Below are 25,309 nucleotides of genomic sequence, written 5' to 3'. Positions count from 1 at the left end.
CGATTGTCTTATATTTATTCCAGGGGGACGATATTTGTGTAAACAATAGTTAGACAACCACACTACAGGTGACTAAAGCAATGATGATCGTAGCCTGGCCCTAGCTCCACTGATTGATTCACTCTATGTATGACAGGAAAAGTCATAAATTGGTGTGGAAGAGTCTAGGGTAGAGAAGAAAAGGCAAGCAAATACGTGATAGTTTGTTAACAGTGAAACACAAAAATTTATATTAAATGATGAGTGAAACTCAGGGTTCGATAAACAATGTTATTTTGCATTTATTTATTTTTTTTGCCTTTGGTGGCCCCACGATTTTTTATTTATTTAACGTTTTACTATAACAGAATTTGGATCTTTTAGGTTCTTTTACATTAATTGTATTTTTGGTTTGTCGGTTTTGTTAAACGTAATACCTTCTGCACATCTCACTGAATGTTTGCTTTTTCCTCAGACTAAGCTGCTAATTGTGCTATAAGGAGAACCTTAACCAAAACTGGGTAGTGCTAAAGATTATTTTTTCAAGATTGTTACCTCCCGCCCTATGGTCTAACAGTACACGCAAAGCTACTCTGTAAATGTTTTGTATAATTAAGTGATTTTCTGCTTGCATTAAAAGTGATAACAAATACAGCATAGAGTACTCAGCAGTTACATATGTGGCACTAGTTAACCTTGTCTATGACATGGCATAACTTAAACCTAGCAACACAGTTGACATCAGAACCCTTTTCAGTGCAGTTAAGGTTTTTCTTTTGCCTTAGGTGAACTCGCATTTTGCTTCCCACTTTCTTGAAAGAATCGGAAATTTGGAATGGGAATTGGCACCGGTAGGCACCACTCTGAGCCATGAGCTCTTTGCTGTTTTACCATTTCCACTTGTGAGGATCTGAGCTCTCTTAGCCCATAAAGAAGGGTCGTCACATCCTGGGAGAAGTGAGCAGGAGGATGGGGGTGAAGGAACTCTGCCCCTGCAAGCGGTACTGGCGACGTTGAGGAGAAAGGCAAGGAGGAGAGGCAGCAAGGCAGTGCAGTGTGGTTAGTGTCCCCAGCCTGGCCCTGGTTCCCACTGTGTAGCTGATAGGTGCCTGATGGCTGACTCTGGCAACGAAGATCTGGGTCATAGTGCAGGTTGGCACAATCCAGCCTGGCCTGATACTTCTCCCACGCCACTGCCTTCGGCTGATTCTTCAGTCAGCCTACCCCATCTCCTACTGCCAGCCACCCAAACTGGTCAAATTACCTCTCTCCCCTCCACAATCAGGAATGGTTAGGTGCAGAAAACAGTGCTAGTTGGAGGAGGAGCAAAACTGAGAGCAGGGAATCAGTTCCCTTCATTTGGGCGGAAGCGACCGGCAGTAGGCAGGTACGGCTAGGTCCTGCAGGGGGCCACCCCTACCTCTCCCACTCCCTTGCACCGGCATCCCATGTGCTTGTGCCACCGACATGCTGCAAGGGTGTGGGGGCGCATTATATCCTCCTCTCCTTATTTATCTTGCAATACAGGAGAGTCCACTACTGTACGCAGCTTGAGTTGTGGAAACGTATCAGCATGTGTGCGCTTGTAAGCCCTCCATACTTGGCAAAAGGTCCCAGTAACCTTTTGGGAGGCGCGGCAGCACTCATCTTACATAATCCAGCACAACTAACCCAACTGGATAAATCGAGAAGGGTAAAAGAGGCCCAAATCTAATAGCAACATGCCGTTCAAGATCATTCAACTCTACAGGTTCTTCTGGGACAGTCTGTACTATTGCAAAAACTACCCCAAGGAGTCAGAGGTGTGGTCTGCAAGTTTACCGCAGCATCTGCCTGTTGCTATAATAACATTTATAAATCTATTAAAGAGCTGAAGCAATTAAAACATCATCAAACCTATCAAGCAGACCACTCCCAGCCAAAAACTAACATGAGGTCTGGTAGGGTCAGACAACAACAAGCTATGCTGAAGACCCAGAATAAAACAAATCAAAACAATTCCCCAAGGAAGCTGAAGTCAACTAGTGGGTCAACCAATGCATCAAATGCCATCGGAGGCCAGGTTAGCCCACTAAAATCACCTCTTCAAGCTTTATTTGAGAAGTCAAGCCACACCAGTAAATTCAGGTTTTTAAAGGATCCATCAGCAGCCATTTATTCAACAACAGAAAACATTGAGTGCTTGCCAAACCACCTTACTCCTCATAAACATGACATTTTTTAGCAGCTGACTCAACCCTGCATCAAGACTTCACAGCAAAAGAGGGTGTAAATACTAAAAGTTTAGAATCAAGTGTGCCATTCAGGGGCAAAATTTGATCATCCAGGCACAGATCCATGCACCAAACAGCCAACAGTCAGCCTTAGACTAGAACAACAATCGGCCCTAGCACCCTCTGAATTGTCAGTATGTAACATAGTCTTGAAACATATACTGCCACATGCCCCAAAATATCAGCATTCAACACCCAGGATGAACCAAAGACCGGACTCATTTTGCACGCCGACATACGGAAGTTACACCTGTAAGAACTCAGATAACTGAAATGAAGACTTGGAGATTTCATGGTTTCACTACATGCTGATAATGAATAATATGGAACTTATGCAAGCTTTGGGGGTCTAGACTATCAACCTTACTAGTAACTATGAAATGTGTGAAACTTCACTAGTAACAAACTTAAGTCAATAATGTTGTTCGCCTCAAACTGAGTCAACCAATATTACTTAAATGACAAAACATGTCTTAGTTCTTTCAATGAAAGAAATTCCAAGCCATTCGGTACTATCAGCTCAAGCAGATTTAACCAATGCCCCCAAAGCAATAATAAAACACAACTCACCAGGTCTTATTAAGGACAATTTTGGTGTAGCTGGTAGGAACTATTGTCGCCCTCCAAAAATGCAGCAAGTTAGCAATAACAGAGAAGCAAATGTGGGCCCTCAACCTAATGAGTATTGGGAAGGGATAAAGGTGAAGAACATTTCTTATTTACATTCCTCACTATTAAGCATCCTCCAGACCTCAATTTTGGTATTTAACATGCAATCAGATACATTGGACCTCCAGATTGATCTCTAAAACATTATGGTGACACATATTTTCGGTATTAACACTAAAGGAGAAAGGCTAACTTATTTGATCACTAGTGGACAGGCAACAACCCCCTAGCCAAACAAGAAGGCTGTAAGTGTGGCCCAATAATCGACAAGCTAAGCTAAGTGGCCTACCAGCTATTCTAACTGACATCCTAAATTAAATGAAAAACATGCAAAGGCAACTACATTGACCAGGCATAACTCGTTGGGGAACACCGGTTACTAAATGCCAATAATAGACAACTAGCCAAAAATAGAAGCAAATAATACACTCACCATGTCTTGCATGATGCCCATCAAGACTAAGGACTGGGCATCATCACCCCTAGATTTGTACTCGTCTAAGACCACTGAAATTGGCAAATTGAAAACCCTCAAACAAACTAAAGACAGAAAAGTGTAAAAATGCAAGAAAGAACCCTCAGTGCATGCAATACACATCCACAACTTATATTCTTTCTTTACTGTTAAGCAGGAACATCAAAACTCCTAGCAACTTATTCCAAAATGATTCTGCTAAAAGCTACCGAACTTGAGATACCCAAAAAACTAGAGTTAAATATGACTTCTCCAGTCACACTTGATACATCACAAACAGCCGATGGGAGGTTAGGCACTGCCCAGGAGGCCCAATCAGCAAATGCTCAACTCGGCCAGAGCCATTAAGTTGATAAGACAAATACATATCTCTGTTGTGATACGAAAGCTAATGTACTGTAAGGATTGCCACTGTCCTATCCCTCCCTCAATATAGTGCAGAAACACTGGGCCCGAACGCCCTGAAAATAACACATAGCCATATCGCATCATCTCGTGCTCCCGTACCCTGCCGGAAAGTACTGCCACAGTAATGTCTCAGTAGGCGCTTCAAGCAGAGAATCCACCAGCAAATGACAAGACTATGGTAAAAGTCAACACCCAAAGTGTAGGGAGAACAAATAACATAATAAGTTACAAAATACAAGTTTGGATCAGTCATTAGATTTCTCACATTCAAGTACTCTCTCTCTCTGGACATAAATAGTGTCACTCAGGAAATTGTCTGCACACCCCAATATATGTTGCAAGGCCAGCAGGACATCAGCAATAGGTGAAATATTTTTAGGCTGATTGCTGTGATACCGACTCTGTAGTACATTCAATCAACAGAGCTTATATCAGTCCAATTTCTGCCTAATAAAGATTCACTTATTCAGGGCAAATTCTCACCTCATGGAGATCGGAGGATATAGCCTTCTGGATTAATAGTACAAACCAACAGTTTCAATGCTGGGGTATAGTTCTTTCTACACCAACAATATTGTTCCAGCCAACACCCTTTTTGATTGTGATTCAAAGGACAGGTAATAGCCAGGGGTTATCCCCAGCGTATTCTGTCCTGCAAAACGCTCATGGCTCAACTGGATTTAGTATCCAACTGAAAAAATATACATCAGACGAGACTCAAGAGCAATGGTGCTGCCTTCAAAATGCTCATGGTCGAACCAAAATAGGCACCCAATCAAAGAAAACAACAACAGACGAGAATCCAGAGAAATGGCGCTGGCTAGCATCTACTTTAAATGCCCCACGGAAGGAATGACTGACAAATAAAGCTATAAACATTACAAAGGACCGTTTTCTGAGGATTCTTTTCTGGTACATCTCTGGGGAAAGGCTTAAACCTACTGATGGCGCTTTACCAGCAAACTGGGAAAAATACAAAATTATAGTCCTTCAACAAACCTGGCTGACCACCCCAATGCAATTGGTTGGCTATGTCCTGCACCACGTGGATGCCAATAAACTGCACCGATCTGGGAGGCCTAGCCGGGGACTTGCTGTATATGTGTCAAAAGCAAAACATTTTATATCAGAGCAATTACCAATCTTGATTCCAGATCTACAGATAATAAATCTCTGCTCCAAACACAAACGTGCTATCCAGAGTAATGTTGTTCAATATCTATGCCCATCCAAATGCTCAAACGAAGACAGTATTATTCAAGTAAATAACCAACAATGGAAATCGGATTCATGAATCCTACTTGGGAAATACTGGTGACGGGTGAATTCAACACTAACCTTATTTACACAGTCCTGCTACAGGCTAGCCATCCTTGAAAATGATCTGACCGCATCGGGAATGATCTGGTCTCTTCCCTGAAACATCTGGCTTAAGTGTATTTACAGGTAGAACTGACGATAACAACCCTTCTAGGTTTAAATGAATATGACTCTTTACTACGCGAGTCATTACATCGCATGCCTTTACAACTTGGTCATTACAACAACCTCGTTGTTACATTGCAGTACCATTACAACGCAAGTCGTCACATCGACTTGCTCTAGATGGCACGCTGGACTTAGGAATAGTATGATTTAATATTGCAACTCCAGTGAGGGAAACAGTAGGAAAGGTGTTGGAATAGTAAATCATACTATTCCTTAGTCTAGAGCCCCATCTAGAGCAAGTCGTTGTAACAACTTACGTTGTAATGGCACTGCATTGTAACAACGCTGTCGGTGCAACAACCGTGTTGTGAAGGTATTGCGGTATTATGTCTGCATTGTAAAGGTCCTTTCCCGGTTTAAATATTACAGAGAAACTCCAGGATCAGTTATTAATTATACAATACTTTCCTTGCCACTAATAAACCAGTTAGGAATGTATAAAATTAAAATCACCATGCAGAGTGATCATTCGCACCAACAACTGGTGCTGAGGTTAAACTCCACAAGATACTTGCACCTCCAGTGGAAACTGGAAGGCTAAAAACTATCAATCTGAAACTTCTAAAATGGGCACCCTGTACGCTTCTAAAACTAGCCGTCAAGGCAAAAACAAAACATGAGTCTAGCATAACTTCCCATGCTACCCCAATAAAAAGCTTGGACATTGTTCTTGACAATATTGCTGCTGCATGGCTCCGCATTAATGACTAGAACAAGGCAAACAACCAGGAAATCGGAGATTCTGACGGAAAAAACTTAGATTTGAGGAAGGAACTGAGATGGGAAATTAGGAAGCTCAGAAAACCCTGCGCTAAAACTGCCATACGGGAGAACATGAAAAGTCTGGAGAAGCAATATAAAAAACAACTCTGGGTAGAGCAGCAGATGAAATAAGAGCCTTTTGGGCAACGGTCAACAGGATTTGGAGAGAAGCAAGAATAATAAGCAGCTCAAGTGTCTTTGAAAGAGATTTGGTAGCTCATTTTTTGATTACTTTTTCTGAACAAAAATGGACTCTAGCGCAAGAGCAAAGCAATGATGCTTGGGCAAAAGATGTAAAAGACCTGATTAAACCTATAAGAAGGATGTTGCACCAGCCATTGGTACTAGTAAATCAATTCTATACAACGGCAAGAGTGGTAAAAGTGATCACTGCAGGACGAAGTGATGGTGTGTCAGGCCCAAATGGCATCCCCAAGACAATTTATAAGTTATATCCCAGGGCTCTTCTGTGGGGAAAACTAAGCTGTTGGGGCCTCCACAACAAAACATTGCGAGCCATCGAGCAACTGTATCCAAATATGTGGATACAAATCAAGCTGGGAGACGGGCCCGGAGAATAGCCACAGCAATTGGCCTCAAACAAGGCTGCGTTCTGGCCCCTTACCTCTTTAACACTTTTAAGGCTGATCTCTCCCCCCGGCTCAATCAAGCTCTATCAGGCTAACTCACACGCACCAAAACTAGGGATCATTAATCCTTACTCGCCTCTCTTACGAAGATGATATTGTCTTACTGAGCTGTATGATGGTGGGCTTACAGAGATCATTTGCAGAATTAGGAGAATTTGCCACTACTAACAAATTAGAAATAAATACAACAAAGTCGAAAACAATGTCTATTTGGAACAGTCCTAGCCCCTCCTTAAAATGAAGTCAAGTGATCAAAGTCTGGAAGAAGACAACAACTACGAATATCTGGGTCTCTACATCATTAAGAAACTGAATTTCCAGGCGCACAAACAGTACATGGTAAATAAAAGCAAAGTGCGGACCTACAACTTTTGTTCTCTCGTCTAGAAGTTGAAAGGTCCCTCTTTCAAGCCATTGCTGGCTGGTATTAATGCAAAATGACTCCCCACTGTGACTCATGCAAGTGCTGTCATGCAAGGGAAAGAGGCACCAATCCTTGATAAACTGCAAATAAATGTTTATAAGTGAATTTGCTGGCTTCCATTGAGGGCCTCCCCTGAACAAGTCTGATTGGATTTACAGTTTGCAGCAAATCGTAGGGAGAAGATACCACACAATCAAAACATGGTAACAAATACGGGCAAATCAGTGTAGCCCACTGGTTAGTGCTCTATGGCATGCCTGGGAAATCTATCCCCTCTCGACTTATAGTAAATATTTGAAGTCTGCACTACAGGTACAAATACAACAGATTTATTGCATTGAAACTGACTGTGTTCTGCTTTCTGGCATGCCATCAATATATCCGCTCGACTGCACTCTCTTATTGATGATAAGCATCATTTTATGACTCAGTCCCACCCCTGGATGACAATACAATTGTATAGCATTTTAAAACCAGCAGCACTGCTTAGCACAACATACCCAGCACATCTAAAGAGGACATTGTTGGCAATCAGGCTAGGGGTCGTGCAATCTTTGGCAGATCAACCCGCATGGAAACACTACGGTGAAGGTCTTGCGCCGCGGTGCGTCACTTTTAAAATGGGAAAAAGTGACGTACCAGTGGCACAAGGCCTTCATAAATGAGGCCCTAAGGTTCTAAATCATGCGGATTATGTGGCGCCCGAAGGGAGATATTATACATCTGGTTTGCATATGCCCAGCTTTCGAGAAGCCACGGAATATACTGCTGTAATTCATTGTCAACGAACAGGGAATCCAAACCTGTCAGGTGGCTATCATAGAGAGCCTTGAATTTTTGGACCCCCAGATCAATTGTTAAGTGTTGAAATTCCTGGTACTACACGGAAAACTAATCACTGGAACAGTGTAAATTAAGGAGGTGCTGAATGATTTTGCCAGCACAATGGCAATTTAATGTAAGTAATTTAAACGTTTAACAAATCCTGGGACTTCAAATTTTACTAGTAGTGCAAGAGCCAATTTTTAATGCTTGGCACCAATGAAAATTGCATCTGTATTATGCATTTTATCTTCTTAAGATTGCCAAATTTTTCTACTGCGAAATACTTTATTAACATGTATTTAATGAATGTTGATTTGGCATCTTTAGCCCGACCATTGGTATAAAGACTGTAGGACTATTTACAGGTATTTCAACAGTAGCATGACAGGCACCTACTGCAAGACGACTGCAAGCACTATAAGCATTGCTTTAACATGTATAAAGACATGTGGCCTTCAGGAGATAAAGCACAAATGGACTCTAATAAAGCTTGCTCCTGTGGACATTTAATATTTAATTTGACGAATTGTACTGCATTTGCAGGTATCATAATTGTACCATGGCAGGCAGCTGACTGCATGACGACAGCAAGCACAGTAAGCACTTTACTAATATGTTTATAGACATGTAGCCTTCAGGAGATAAAGCATAAAGGGACTCTAATAAAACTGGCTCCTGTGGACTTTTAATATTTGTTTTGATTAATTGTCTAGCTGAGCACATCCTGAAGTTGTATAGTCTTAATAGCTATTCAGGTTCAATTTTCATTTAAATTTAAATTAATCGTTATTTGGTACTGTTTTTGATGTTTTCTTTGGGGTTGGGCATGTCATGGTTTTAATTAACTATGCATGACAAATAAATAAATAAAAATATTCACTCTGAGCCATGAGTGCCAAACCGCACATCCACATCCAGTCTTTTCAAACTCTTCAGCAGCCAGAATGTACTATGAATCAATTCTCTCATCAGCAGGATACATTTGGTTAATTAGTGTTTGATAAGGCATATTTTATGTGAATAAATTAAAACATTTAAATATTATGCTTGATGAGTGAGCACTTTACAACCCAATACCCTCTTTCATATAAAATCCAAATCCTGCCAATGGCACCTAAAGATTTACTGTGGCTGGGAAAATGGCAGAGAACAATCTGTTGTGGCCAGTGGTCACGTGTATGGAATGCTAAGAGACAATGTCGTCATTAAAAACTAAAGAGCCTTCACTGCAAACAAGTATCTGATTTTTAAAAAAACTACAATTCGTTATACATCAAAATAATATGGGCCTCCTACTGGCACTTTTGCGCAGCCGAAACATTATTTTTTTGAGAATCCGGTGGCGCAATGTACCACCACATATTTACAAGGCCACATAAAGCCACTTTACATGGCTTTTCATGGCCTTATAAATATGTGACCGTTTCATGCAGAAAACTGCATGAAATGGGCATTCAATGGGTGTTGCTGTGGGTGTTCCCACGCAACACACATAGAGCCTGACATATTCCCAGATTTACCAGGAATCGTAAACCTTGTAATACGTAAGAACCTAACCCCAGCCCCGGGGTGACAACAGGCAGGCACAACAAGGAGAAATGTTTTTATTCCTCCTTATGCTTACCTCATAGAAAAAGGAAATTGCCTTTTTTGATTGATTTTGCATAGGTAGGTGTCCTTTTCTGCACAAAATCAATCAGCCCCGCATTGCAAGTACCTTTGCACCATGGTGCAAGGGTGCCTGCGTTGGGGCATGGCAACCCATTGTACGCATGCGCTAGGGAAAAGGAGAGGAATGCACTGTGTCACATAGATCCGGCGCATTCCTGTCCTTTTATTTTAGTGTTGGGCAGCACAGCAAGATTCCTTGCGTCGCTGCCCTACTTCAAAACCTCATGAATGAGGCCTTCTATGTTTTTCATTTTTTTGCACCAACATTTGTTGAGAAACTCACTGCTAAATGTAAGAGAGGCCTTGGCAAATTTGACTGAACACAACTCATAAATGTAACTCAATTTTCAAGGTAGTAGCTGGTTAACGGAAGAAGTGTTCAGGTGTGCGCTATTAGTTCGGAAAGAAACTCTTTAAATCAGAGTGAGTAAATGCTCCAGAGATAGTTAACACAATACAGCACATGGAAAGTTAGATAGCTCACGAGTATAGAGCTGCACCTACACAAATGTGTACATGTTAACTTTCAGTCGAAACAATCCAGACAATAGCAATTTAGCCTTTTATCTTTTCTCAAGTAATAAAATGAGCACCATCAAACTGTATAAAATCTAGAAAAATAGAAGATATTGTAAAATTTATCGATTTCTCACACATAGATTCCTCTTCCTGTCCTGCAATTTAGAGTCTGTTCCAGACTTTCCGGAGTCTCTTTGGCATTTCTCAGCAGGCCAAAACACCACTGACTTAGCTGCTCATTTAAAACGTGATGATCTGGCTGCTAGGTGGCAGTGGAACCTCTGGCAACTTATCCTTGGATGGCCCACCAAAGTTATGGGTCGCCACAAGGCTTGCTGCTACTTCTACACTGAAACAGCTCCCTCATCCATGGCATCAGCCGCTTTGCAAAATTACAAAAAAATCCCAGTTCGGCAGCTCCATCATATCATGGTGGTTTTTCAAACATGAATGAATTATTTCAATTTATGAAGAAAAAAAAACCAAGTAGAGAATTTTCTAAAAACAAAACAAAAAAAACGAACTAATGTCCCTGGTCTGCTCGGATATATATTTTAGAATGTTTACCTTCCCTGAACCGGTGAACTAAGCATGAGCTTCTCAGACAGGAAATAAGCCTGGATGTGTCTTCACAAGGCTTGCCAGATAGCGGGCAGACCTTCCAATGCCACGACTACCTTTCAGTGCCCAGTGGAGAGGGATTTCGTGATGAAAGAGCCAGCAGTAGTTGTCAAGGGAACACCGCCATTGCATAAGAGGAGGACGTAATTTCTGGGATTTCGGGATATAAAGCCGATATCAAATTTTGACAATTGTCTCATTACCAACAACGTCTAATTTATAAATAAAACATAAAACGTATTTAGATACATGTATTGCCCATGTTATTAAGATTTCAGCCTCTTCAACAATTTAATTTGGGGTGTCGGCTGTGGTTTGCACCTTGTTATTATTTGGTTGATAAAAAAAGGGGGAATTCTGTTTGCAACTTTTTTCGACCTAAATATGGACAGAAAATAAAAGCACCTGATTGTGATGTCTCTGAACCTCCTTGGAACGAAGCTGTTAGTGTTGTGTAGGTGATACATGAGTTAAATGTGTACTTAATATCAGGATGTTTGATAGTCTTCGTCCAAAAGCCATTTCTGTCGTGGTGTTTGTGAGCAGATTGAGAATATAGAGCAATATAACTTCAAAGGAAAGCACATCACATTAGCTTCTCCTGTGGGTGGCCCTTAAGTAGTACAATCGACTTGAATGTTTGTTGGAAAAATTGGAAAGGAAATGACATTGGTGGTTTTCAAAAAGAAATTTGAAGCTGGGACACAGCAGTTTTTGCATGCTCCCATTAGAATGGAAAGGGGCGACCATTTGGTCCCCCCGAACGTATGGCGGAGTACCACGATCCCCCCGGGAAGCCATCTTGGGCGGGAGGCGAGTCTCGGCTGGTATGCCCGAAGCGGCGTAGCCGGGGCGCACCTTTTCCCGCCCTGGAGTGGGCTGGCCTAGACACTGACGCGGCCGGCCACGCCCTTCGAGGCAGGCAGGGGCGGGTTGACGCCCGCCCTGAAGACGGATAAAAGGAGCAACAAGCCAAGAAAGCATCCTCTTGTTCCTGTGCTCTGAAGCTGCACCTTCTCGCTACACGTGAGCTCGAGACGGAACGAAGAGCCAATTTTGACCCACCCACCAGCCCCTGAGGACAGCAAGTTGTATTGAATAAAGTTTGATGTGGTAACACTAATTTTTTGCAGGTTGTGATGACTATCGTGATAACTTTGAATATGCAATAAAGATTGGTCGAATTATAATATGTTTTGCGAATAAAGTAAGTATGCACTAGTATTGATCAGTAATCATGCCTTTTAATAAAGTTGTAAATTGTTACTGTCTGTTAGTAATTTAGTCATTTAGTAATTTAGTTAGAATTGTCGTATTTATTTTGGTCGGGCGGTAAGGTCATGATCGGTGAGCAGTAATTGGAAGATCCCTATGGGTGGGCGTCACCCATTACGGATGGGAGCGCTCGAGGGAGGTGGCCATTGGCCCCTCAATGGGGAGGCGGTCCCTTCTAAGGATGGGCCGCCGAAAGGAAAGGAAAGGCGGTCAAGGCCCCTTCCTGGGTAGGAGGGGCTACAGCCCCCTCCTGGGGAATTTCCCGGGGCCTGGACATCTGCGACGGCAGATGTGGTAAGTTGTGTGGGGTTTGGGAGGGGGTCTACGCTACCTTCTAGATACCTCACACGAGTCTTCGGACGACCTTTAAATGGCGTCGAGTTTATTGGGGCCCCCGTCAAGTCAAGGGAAATTGGTAAATGCACTTGAGGTACACCTCTGTGCGGTCGCCCCTCACAAGTGAGGGGGATATGTCTGGTTTAGGGATCTTGACACCGGTTACGACCTTGCCGTTGGCCCTTAAACGTTAGGATGTACAATTTCAAGTTAAACGTTTTGTAGGATGATTAGTTCGGCTAGGAGAACCTTTGTATTAGAGAATATGTTAAGGTTAGCCAAACATCGCAATGTGGAAATGAAATTGTACATTAATATGAAACTGTTATTTTAATGTTTTAATTTTGTTTCATATTTTAATAAATACGGCCGGGAGGGTCACTCCCTCCCGTCTTCCAAAAGTTCAGAACCGTTTCCGGTTTCCCATTCTTGGGGATTGTGTTGAGAGGGGGTGGCGGGTATCTCAGCCATAAGCGTCAAGTGACTCGCCGGAACAGAGGAATCAGGACTTGTGCCACTAGATAGTGGAGGAGATTTTCTGGAATTAATTAAAGTTAACATTAAGATGGGACTTATAGTTCTCAGAAATGTTGATCGTTTGTTCAATCGACAGTCAATTTAGCCACTCAAAAGGAAATGCATGTTGCAGTTGCAAGTAAAACTTCAATACAACTGTGCAACCACACACTTCTGGAAAACTTTGTCTTTTGCACTGATATTGGGAGGGAATGCATTTTTTTGTCTTTTTCATGTTTTGCGCTGCCCATAGTGGACATGGCTGAGGAATTAGAAGCAAATAGCCTCTTAGAAGAGATGGTGCAGGTCATTAAAGTTTTAAAGGTATGGAATATTCAGGCCCAGATGGCCTACCTGTTGAATTTTTCAAAGCTGTATGCACTATGCATCAGAAGTGGGGCTCGATTGCACACTTTGTTAACAGTTGGTCTGCTGGAAGCCTTTCTAGCTACAAGCTGGTCAACACAAAAATGTGGCTCATAAGAAATGTGCCTGGGGAATTAGCCACGTCATTCCATTTTTTGACAGACCGCTTATTTCATTTGGTCTTTTCATGGGTTCATTAGTGGTCCTAAATTGTCAAATAAATTGGATCAGTCGAGTTTCACCCTTTCTGCATTGTTCTCAATCTCAGGTTCGGTTCATTATTAAACATCGGGAACTAGCTTAACTATAGCCAATATTTATTGACTTTTTTTTAATACTAAGTTTGAACCAGTGAGCTGATTCTGCAGTGAAAAAAAACTGCAACGCCCTTCACTTTCTTCTAAGCACTAAACAGAGTGACTGGTTCTCCCTTGATCTGTTTGACCTATATGGTACAACATGTACCCAGGGCAAGAAAAATAAATGCTAGTAATTGACAGTAACTTTCATTATGCCACCCACTAAAATTGCATTTTAAAACATGTCTTCAGGTCTGCCATTGTAGCCTGTGTGGGCAGTTTAGGCTGCTACTTTGAACGTCAAAATAAACCTTTTGACATTTCTAAAGCATTGCTTTTAATATTAACAAGTTACCCCTCAGGTAGGCCCTACATGCCCATAGTGCAGAGCACATGATATTAAATATGGAGAGGTATATTAAATCTTTACAAGTCCTAGCAGTGAAAACTCTCCGAAGTCACTCTAATTTGTAGCAAGGCTGATTCTCCAATAAGAAAATACTGGGTTGCATTATAACAACTTATAATGCTTAAGGAATTATCTTAATAGTAATTTAAAACCAATCTAATGGCAAATTCGTATTTGTATTTTACAAAAGACACCTTTAGAAAGTGGAAACCTTCCTCCCAAATGTGCCTTTCTGCTAGTGTCCAGTGTCACCTGACTGGTGAATGGATACCCTGTGGTGAGATGTTGATTGGTCCCAGACTGTGTACAAAAGACTTTGGTGTGGAAAGGTTTTTTCTTTCTTAAGCCGGATGGCCTGGGGGTTGTGTGCAGCCCCTTCCCCAGCTTTAAATGGTTCTTATCCTGTCACTGGAAGCTGTAGCTGATACCTAGGCCTGCCTCCATTTGTCTTCCTAGTCAACTTGGCTTCAAACCCAGGTGGCTGGGGAAGCTTCCCCAGCATTGGATTAGAGTGACCGCATGAGAGGGTTTGTCTCTTATCAGAGTCACACCTCTGAATGGATACAGCAATATTGGATTTAGGTGGAGAAGGACTGGTAGAAACAGGAAGAACCCACCATTCTAGACAGGGTAAGGGAGTTACACCCGCAAGATAACCCCTGATCACCCCCTTGGTAGCTTAGCAGAGCAGACAGGCTTATTCCAGAGGCAATGTGTAAAGCATTTACACAACACACACAGACACCAGTAGCACAATAAATATACTACAAAAGAGACTCCACACCAGGTTATTTAAATGCATCATATATTGCATGTCAAACACATAGACTACACTTACATAAAACATAAATAACTTTGCCAACCAGGCAATTCTCATGAAATCACAGTTAGTGTAATACAATAAATACCTATAGGTTGCATATGTCATGAAAACACCCTACACCATCATTGTACACGTTATGCAGGTTCTGAAATGATATTCAGTATCTTCTCATTGCAAGGTCAAACAACATTTATCACAATATCAGCGCATAAAGTGTGGCAGTTAGATCACAAAAAATCACAAACTACCATTGCGCATAAATCACGAAATCCATATTACCATCACTGTATATATCATGCAGTTGTAGGAATCAGTCACAAGAATCATCACATGTGGGCAAGAAATCAAGACTGCTTACGATAGAGCTCATGAATGACTGTATTACCATCAGAATAGAAGTTGCAGTGCATCTGCACACCTATTATTGGATATACGTTCCTACAACCATGATTGAATGGCTCAGAGGCACCTGCGTGCCTGCTCTCTTTAACACTGTAAACAAACATCGTTTAGGGAAACCCGAAATTGGGGAAAGGCCAAGCAGCACCTCCGTCTGAGGATTCCTTCCCACCTAGCCTGTGGGACCAACAATGCCCCCAATTGTATGTGATAAGGCAGCTGTCCGCAGTTGTGCGACACAGCTGCAAGTAATTCCAGGGTCTCAATCCCCCAAAGGTATGCCCCCAGCATGAGTCCCCATAGTGCACCAGCACTCTGCTTAGTGAGGTGGAGAGACCTCACTGGTTCTCCCGCTTGTCGAGCGGCTGATTGCAGTTGCAGCGAAAGTGCGGTGCAGCTGTGTCCGCTTCTCCTCCGGGAAAGTGTCAGAGGCCTCAACCGGTCTCAAGCTGCCACACCCAGGCAGTGCGACTCAGGGCAGGGATGCACCAGTCCCTCGCAACCCTCACCCCTCCTCCTGACTCTAGAGGGAGGCACTGCTTGCCATCCTCTGGACTCTTCCTCTTCCTCCTTCTCCAACTGGGGACTTCTTCTGCTGCTGGTTGTCCCTCACTGAAGAGGTGGGGCCGAACCTGTATCGGCTGATGCTGGCGCACCCAGCACATTGTGCAGCTGCTCTCTCAGGTACTCTGATTGCCATGGCAATGAGGGAGGGGTAAAAAACCTTCACTGAAACAGGATGGCCTTTGCTCAGTGCCAGCCGATGGTCCCAAGCATGGGACCTCCACCAGAGGCTGCAAGACAAAGGAGATGGTACAAGGGAACAGCGCTCACCATGCACAAGATTAGAGTGTTCCTTCTTGTAGGGGGGAGCACTTTCCACATGTTTGTGCCACAATGGAAGCGCTCATCACACGCTTAATGGGTCAAAGGGGAAGAACAGTCCAGTCCTTCTCCTGCTCCAGACAGATGCAGCAACTGCAGGCAAACTCACACCTCACAGCATAGAAGGGTAGCGCTCCTCACACAGCCCTCCAGCTCTACTGCCGGGCCGGTTACTTTGGAATACAGTAAGGATCTTTCTTGAAGCCTTTTATCTCCCTGAGACTTCCAATAGGAAGCAAGCAAACACAAGCCCTTGGAGACCTCTGCAAGCAGGATACCACAGCAGGGCAAAACGAGTCAGTCCTTTTCCTTTGCCACAGATAGATGCAGTAACTGCAGGCCAACCCACCCCTCACATAGAAAAGGCAACACTCCTCACACAGCTCTTTAGCTATTATTCTTGGCAGGGTCCTATTGTTTCCAGAAGTAATGTAAAGTCCTGGGGTTGAATGTCTCATACCTATACCCCAATTTCTCATTGTAATCTTTGGTTCAGAGTCCCTGAGCTCAGTATAAGCCAGTTCTGTCCTCCCTGGTCTAGCTTGACCACAGGGGGTGGAGGCAGAATTGGAGACACAGTCTTTTCAGGTGATAACGAAAATCCTTCCACCACTCTAAATGCAGACCTGTTCTATTCAGCCTGGCAATTAATCACCCAGGCAAGGCAGGACACACCTCAAACCCCCCTTGTTACTGTCTAAATTTAAAGCAAATCCCCTGTCACTCCAAAACTAGACGTTGAATTCACAAACAGGCAGCGGCATACAGAATAGTAAATCAAGACAATGACCACTTTCTAAAAGTGCCTTTTTTAAACCCACAATTCATAAGCCACCTTTACTAAATGGTGTGTTATTGAATTTTGAGCTCAGGGAGCGTAGCTACATTTCTCTATTTTGTCCCAGTGGAAAGTTACACCTGTAAGCTGTTACAAGGCAGCTCCCATGTTAACCTATGTGACAGAGAGCCTTTCAAAAGTGAAAAAAGAAATACACAGTATTTTACTATCAGTACATGTAAAATACACCAGCACATTGCCTTCCTTTCATATTCACTAAAGCCTGCCCATGGAGGTACCCTAGACCTAACTGAGGGGTGCCTTATGGAAAAGGGAAGGTTAGGGCCTGGTAAGTGGGTGCATTTGCCAGCTCAACATGGCAGTTAACAACTGTGCATGCAGACACTGCAGTGGCAGTTCTGAGACTCATTTACAGGGCTACTCATGTGGGTAGCACAACGAGTGCTGCAAGCCCACTAGTATCATTTAAAGGCCCTGGGACACTCTACTAGGGACTTACCAGTAAATAAAATATGCCAATCATAGATAACCAATCACAATCACAGTTTACACAGAGAGCATATGCACATTATCCCTGATCAGCAGTGCTAAAGTTCTCAGAGTCCTATAGCCAACAAAAACAGGATCAGAAAAATAGGAGGCAAAGGCAAAATGTTTGGGGATAAACCTGCAAAAAAGACTAACATGGGCACAGTGGGATAGTGATTGTGAAGATCAGAAGAAGGAATGCTGTGCTATCTGAAGAACCTGAAGGAAGACTTGACCTGCTTGTCTTAAACCCAGGACCCCAAAAGTAACTCTAAGCGTTACTGGTCAAGGGTCCGAGCTACCTAAAAGTGACTAAGCCAGACAATAGAAATCTTCACTAGGTCAAGGTATGAAAATTACACGGCCAGCAAGGGACCTTCTGTGGGTGCCATATTCAAATGTCTCCTGCCTTGAACATTTCCACCAAAAAAGAATGGCTCCAGTGAGACCTTGTCCAGTGCATATCTGATGATATGCAACACTCTTTAGCCTCTCAGTTAAGGCTGACTGCTTTGCGTTTCAGTAGTTTCAATTAGTGACTTTAGTTGTTCACTCTGACCAATTATTCTTTGAAGAGAGTTTTCATGTCCATTAGGAAATGATCATAATTTTTATATATGTAGCTGCAACAGCTAAAAGCTCTCTGTAGGCAAAGCAACAATTGAAACCAGGACTTGAGTCACTGAATAGTGGGGTCAAGCACTAGATTTATCTTCATGGCACTACTGAAAAGGAACCAATTGGTAGAGGAAATCTGACTTAGCTCAGGGATTTTGGTATCAGTCTTATAATGTATTTATTTATTTTGAGGGTTTTGTAGAGCGTGAACAAGACCCGTGCAGGTATCAGAGCGCTTTACAAGGTGAATATAGGAAACATCCAGAGATATAGTAAATAACATAGGGTACTGTACAGTCAAGGGTCGTATAACCACATATAAACATTGTTCAAGTGAATTTAGTCATGAGGAGAGATTTCACTTCTTTTTTGAAATATGCAGTAGATGGAGTTTGTCTAGTTTTTGGGGGCAGTGGATTCCAGAACCTGGACGCCATCCATGGAAAGGCTCGGTTGTATGTTTTCTTCTTGTTGAATCTTTGTGGTTTCAGTAAAAGATTACTAGCATTTCTGGATGATCTGTTCCCACATGAGGGCACCAATGTCTGTGCTAGTTAGCTAGGAGAGTTGTGATGTATGACTTTATGCGTCAAATATGCGATATTTAGTTCAATTATGGCTTCAAAAGGTAGTCAGTTTAAGGATCTGAGATCCAGGGAGATGTGAGAGTTTCTTTTGGAACTAGTAATAAGTCTGCCTGCTGTGTTGATTGAAGCTTTTAGCGGGGCCATCGAGGATCTAGGAAGACCGCTAAGAGAGGCACACCCATATTCCACTCTTGGGATAACTAGTGCTTGTACTGCCAGCTTGAAGTCCTTTTCGGGCAGGAAGAGTTTTAGTTTTCTCAATGTGTTCATCTGAAAGTGTGCTCCTGATGTTGCGTCGCTAATGTGTTTATGCATATTTAGGTTTCTGTCCAGCGTTACCCCCAGTGATTTCGCTGAGTCGATAGTCAGAGGTTGGCAATTGAGTGCCGTTAGATGTTTCCGCCAGTCTTGAAATTATGACTTGGGTGGGAGGAGCGAATAGGAGGAATTCAGTTTTGGTGGTATTTAGTTTTAGATGAATTTCAACTAGCCAGGTCTGGGTTATTTCTAGTGTTGAGTTGAGCGATTTGATGTCTTCCAGAGAGTGGATCTTTAAATATAGTTGTGTATCATCCGCATACCCTACATTAGAGGACTTAAGAATTTTGGTGAGTGGTTCCATGAATAAGTTGAAAAGTGTGGGAGAGAGAGATGATCCCTGTGGGACTCCTAAAGTGACCGGGACGGGCTTGGACAGGGATTCATTGACCTTGATTTATTGCGATCTGTTTTGAAGGAACATGTTTAAGGTGACTGTGTAAGGAGATCCTTTTTAGTTTTGGTTTATGAATTGGGCTTAGTGTAGGCTGAATAGACGGGATATCAGTTCCTAATCCAGGGACGACTAATGAGGAAACTACATTAACAGAAGCTCAGAGTGGATAAACTAAGGCATATTGCTGGAGTATGCTATGTCATGGTTAGCTTGTCTCTTAACACCACAAAACAACAAAAAGACAAGCAGTCCATGATGCCCCAATGCCAGTTTTCCGACATGCCACAGTGATGCTTTAGTGGCAATTTCATTGCTTTACGTGATAAGGGTAAATAAACACAGCTCATGAGAATGGGAAATTTAGGAAACCTCACACTAAGGATAGGGAACACAAAATCTCAGACGAGTGAGGGAACCATCCTGTGAGCTTCTCCCTATTGATACAATGCTCTACTTGCAAAGTCCTTTATTCATAGAAGTGTTGGAGAGTAACTGCTAGAGTAATATTTCTACTATTGTCCCGGTTGTTCACAAGTGAAGTAAAAAAAATAGCATACACAATTGCAATTGTACAAGTGAGTTGCAATCAAGACAGACATCTAGCGAAAGAAAAACACTGTAAATCATGAAAGCAAATAACAGACTTAGGGTGGAAACATCAAATTCAAATGCAACTTCTTAATATGATATTAAAAGTCACCTCTCGATCCGTGCATCTTGCCTGTTGACTTAGACCAGTGCGATTGGTTCACGAACTAAAGGTAGTACATTCAGTTTGGAATTTCCTAACATTTTTATGGCAATGCTACAACAAATACATTAGTCAACCTTAACATATTTTCAAATGTAGTGGTTTATACATAATTTGAACCTTATTTATTATGGGGCAGATTTATGTTAACTGGCGCATCCCCAGGGATGCGCCAGTTAACATGCGCCACAGTGCGCGACAGCTCCGCCAGCCATGGTGCACCGCATTTATAATGCGGCGCACCATGGTGCAAAAACGGCACAGATGCGTGACGCATCTGTGCCGGAAATGTGTCGCATTGCTGGAGTTGCGTCGCAAGCGCGACGCAGCTCCAGCAAGGCTCGGGGGTGCCCCATTTTAACAATGCTGCGTCAAGACCTACGCCTGCTTCAAGCAGACGCAGGCTTTTGACGCAGCATTGGCTTAAAAGTGACTAAGTGAAATCTCATAGATTTCACTCAGCCACTTTTGCGAGGCGCACCTGCCCCGGAACGCCCACCCTGCGCCGGAACGCCCACAAGCGGCGCAGGGCTTTACAACGTGACGCATCTGCCTAGATGCGTCACGTTGTAAATCGTTCGTAGGGATGCGCCACGTTTACGCCGCCTTGCGTGACGCAACAGCGGCGTAAACGTGGCGCAAGGGCCTCATAAATCTGCCCCACTGTATTTTGTGAGTAGTATATTTTTTGGGTATTACTTAATATTTTTCATTTTTGCTGTCGCAGAGCATCTTGTATTTGTCTTAGGAAACACTATGCAATTTTTATAGGGCCCCTTAACCACCCTACTGTATCTCTAAGTGCCTCTGTGGCTCCTGTGCAGCATTGTTCATTGTGTCCTAACTCAATGAATGTACTGCACCTTCATAGGCAATCTTTACTGCAATGCTTATTTATTAAGAAGTGATGTAATAATTACATTTTCAAAAGTTCGTATGTTGGTGAGAAATCAAATTGAATGTGTTTTACAAATACTGATGTATTCTTTTATTGATCGCAAATTTCTGAATGAGATCTCGGAACATGTTATTTCTATTATCCAAACAAAATTACTTTACAGTGTAAATAAGTCACATGTGCTGTCATTTGATATTTTATTTCGATGAAATGTTAGTAAAAAAGAAAAAAAAAGAAAAAAAAAAAATATATATATATATATGTATATATATATATATATATATATATATATATATATATATATATATATATATATATATATTCACTGAAAAAACCATAGGTTATAGACCATATATAGTTAGGGATTAGCATTTAAAAAACCTTATTTTATTTGCACAAAACCATTGAAATTCCATATATAGTTAGTTGCACTAACTATATATCGCGGACCCGCAATCCACTGCTAATGATGTCACATATTACATCATTCATGACATGGTCAGTGACATCACTGATGACATCACTGATGACATCTCAAATGACATCACTGATGACATCACTGATGACAACACCCAGTGACTGTATGTTTCTGTAAAGTTAAAATATGTCTTACATATTGAAGAATGAGTGGATGTATAAGTGTCTGGATGAAGGATTTAGTAGGTGCATGACTGACTGTATGAGAGAATGATTAAATGTGTCTCACTGAGTGTATGGGTTAGTGATTAAAGTGTCTTAATTTGGCAATCATTATTTATGTTGTTCTGTAAACTGCTGCATGTTTAAATCAGTAGCTATATCAGTAACTATATGGGTTATTGAATGGTTGCCCAAGTTTTTGTATGGGAGACTGAGTATGTGTGTGGGTGGCTGGGAGGTGTATAACTCTGTGCATAGATGTGTGAGCAGTTGATTCCCTAGGTGTATGGGTTCAAAAGTGCATGTAGAAACAGCTGTATGGACAGTTGACTGTGTGCATGAGTATATTGGTGAGTGAATGGATATCTCAGTGCTACATGTCAAAGTAAGTACATATGTAAAACACACTCCATGTGAGAGTTGACATATATAAATAACTGAACATAAGAGCCAGTGAATGTGTGAGTGGCTGTATGAATCATTGTGAACTTGTATCAAGGATTGTATAAGAGAGTAAATATGTGTTACTATATGTTTGAATAAGTAAGGTGTGTATAACTGTATAGTTGAGGAAATGGAGATGTGATTGATTCTTTGCATGACTGACTAGGTGTGTGAGTAACTCCATGGATGTGTGACAGTCTGTGAGTGCCTGTTTACACTGAGTGTATCTAAGGTTATATTAGAGTCTGAAGATGTATTATCACATAAATGATATCATCAGTGATGTAATCAGTAATGTCAAATGAGATGTCAGTGATGTCATCAGTGATGTCATTTGAGATGTCATCAGTGATGTCATCAGTGATGTCATTTGAGATGTCATCAGTGATGTCATCAGTGATGTCACTGACCATGTCATGAATGATGTAATATGTGACATCATTAGCAGTGGATTGCGGGTCCGCGATATATAGTTAGTGCAACTAACTATATATGGAATTTCAATGGTTTTGTGCAAATAAAATAAGGTTTTTTAAATGCTAATCCCTAACTATATATGGTCTATAACCTATGGTTTTTTCAGTGAATTTTCAAGGTTTTGTAAATGCAAATTCCTAACTATATATGGTCTATAACCTATGTTTTTTTCTGTGAATTTCATTGGTTTTTTAAAAGCTAATATCTATAGCTGTAAAATATATTCTTTATTAAGTGACGTATCACGTAGCCCGTGAGACGCCTCATGATGCATCGCATAACCGTGACGTATCGTCTCTGCAGCGCAAACCAAACCCAAAACGTAAGCGTGCCAGAACACGCTTAAAGATATATATATATTTTGTTAACCTTAATTAGACAAAATCCACACGTGCACATATCACAAACGTTCAAAAAACACAATATGTCGGACTCCCGTTACGCTGCCGGTTAGCTGCCCGGTTAACGTACCAGGAAGCACCTTTACCGCGAAAAATCGCAATTATTTTTTTCTTTTGCCCCGCAGGGAACTTTATTAGCTCCCTCATCAATCCTAGGGGTTCAGGAGGGGTCTGCCTTACCCCTTTCATTCATTTACACCTTTTTTTTTCCACCTCTTGTCTCTCGATCCTACCGAGAGACAAGATGGCGGCCGCTCCGGACTGTTTACAATGTTTACAGCCAATCAGCTACTCCTCAGACTCCCGTTACACTGCCGGTTAGCTTCCCGGTTAGCTGTCCGGTTAGCTGCCCGGTTCGCTTACCAAGACGCGTCTCTACGGCGAAAAAATCGGATTTTTTTTTTTTTTTTTTGGGGCCCCGCGTGGCTCTATAATATCCCCCTCATCAATCCTATGGGGTCAGAAGGGGTCTACCTTGCCCTCTTTCCTTCATTTCCCCCTTTGTTTTGGTCTCCTCTTGTCTCTCGATCCTACCGAGAGACAAGATGGCGGCCGCTCCGGACTGTTTACAATGTTGACAGCCAATCAGCTACTCCTCAGACTCCCGTTACACTGCCGGTTAGCTTCCCGGTTAGCTGCCCGGTTAGCTGCCCAGTTCGCTTACCAAGACGCGTCTCTACGGCGAAAAAATCGGAATGTTTTTTTTTTTTTTGGGGCCCCGCGTGGCTCTATAATATCCCCCTCATCAATCCTAGGGGGTCAGAAGGGGTCTACCTTGCCCCCTTTCCTTCATTTCCCCCTTTGTTTTGGCCTCCTCTTGTCTCTCGATCCTACCGAGAGACAAGATGGCGGCCGCTCCGGACTGTTTAGAATGTTGACAGACACCGGAGAGCCAATCAGCTTCACTTCGCAAAGTTCCGATACGCGAAAAGTTCGCTAACCGGATCGCTGCCCGGAGCGCTGTTACAGATATATATCTTGATTTAAACGTTTATTTCTCAAAATCCACTGAAGCACATATATTGAGACCTAGCAAAGGCACATCGGGCTAACAGTCCCTACAATTTTGCCAAGTTTCGTGGAAATCCATTCAGCCGTTCGGGCTAAAAGTGAGTCCAACCGCCCTATGGAAATTAACATGGGAAAAACGCGTTTTGGGACCCCCCTTTTTTCTCGGCCCCCCCTTGACGACCCCCCCCAAATTTTCAGGAGCTGCTTAGAAACAAAATGTGCCATTTTCCTGAAAATTTCAGCCGATTCCGTCCACAAACGCCAAAGTTATTAGACATAGAATTTTCAGAAATGCCATAGGGAAAAAATCCTAACTATATATACCTACTGGCGACCGCCAGTAGGTAATATATACACATATATAAAATACATATGGATATTTATCTGGGGCCTGACTCACTCATCGCCACTTACCAACTGATGGTTATGCTAATTTGCAAAGTTGTGGCTGTGCAGGAAGGGATTCTAAGTGGGGGATTCCAAGGAAGGGATTCTAAATGGGGTGACCCCCACTGTGATCGTGCCGGAGACCAGGCTTTGTTTGCAGATACTTTATAACACGGAGTTCTGGCAAGTAAAATGAACATTGGACAGTTTGAATTTATTATTCCACTATTTTGATGCAGGGAGGATAAAAGAACCTAATTGAAAGGCGGAAGGATGTTACAAAATTCCACGCAGTATATAGCCCACTACAGTGCATCATGGGAACTGAAGTTTGATAAACTGTCACGTGATTTGCATTCCAAAAGGCGCACACTATGGCACTTGACGTTTGCACTGACACACTCCACCTGTGAACAAGGCCTGAATTTGCTGAAACGCGTAAGGAAATGGAGTATATTTTTGCGCTGCTGTGTCTGCAATTAAAAGGCTTGTCTCCGGTATTGGGCCTCGCAGTTTTTCTTGATGGTGTGTCAATCGATGGGTCTCTCCGGGACCATTTTTGTGAGACTGCCCTGTAGAGTCTGGGGCTCCTGTGCCCGGAGGCATGTTGTCTTGGATATTTATCTGGGGCCTGACTCACTTATCGCCACATACCAACTGATGGATATGCTAATTTGAAAAGTTGTGGCTGTGCAGGAAGGGATTCTAAGTGGGGGATTCCAAGGAAGGGATTCTAAGTGGGGTGACCCTGACTGTGATCGTGCCGGAGACCAGGCTTTGTTTGCAGAGACTTTAAAACACGGAGCACTGGCAAGTAAAATGAACATTGGACAGTTTGAATTTATTATTCCACTATTTTGATGCAGGGAGGATAAATGAACCTAATTGAAAGGCGGAAGGATGTTACAAAATTCCAGGCAGTATAAAGCCCACTACAGTGCATCATGGGAACTGAAGTTTGATAAACTGTCACGTGATTTGC

Source organism: Lissotriton vulgaris, chromosome 3_1, assembly GCF_964263255.1.
Source record: "Lissotriton vulgaris chromosome 3_1, aLisVul1.2, whole genome shotgun sequence".
Lineage (NCBI taxonomy): Eukaryota > Metazoa > Chordata > Amphibia > Caudata > Salamandridae > Lissotriton > Lissotriton vulgaris.
Note: the sequence above shows the minus strand (reverse complement) of the source record.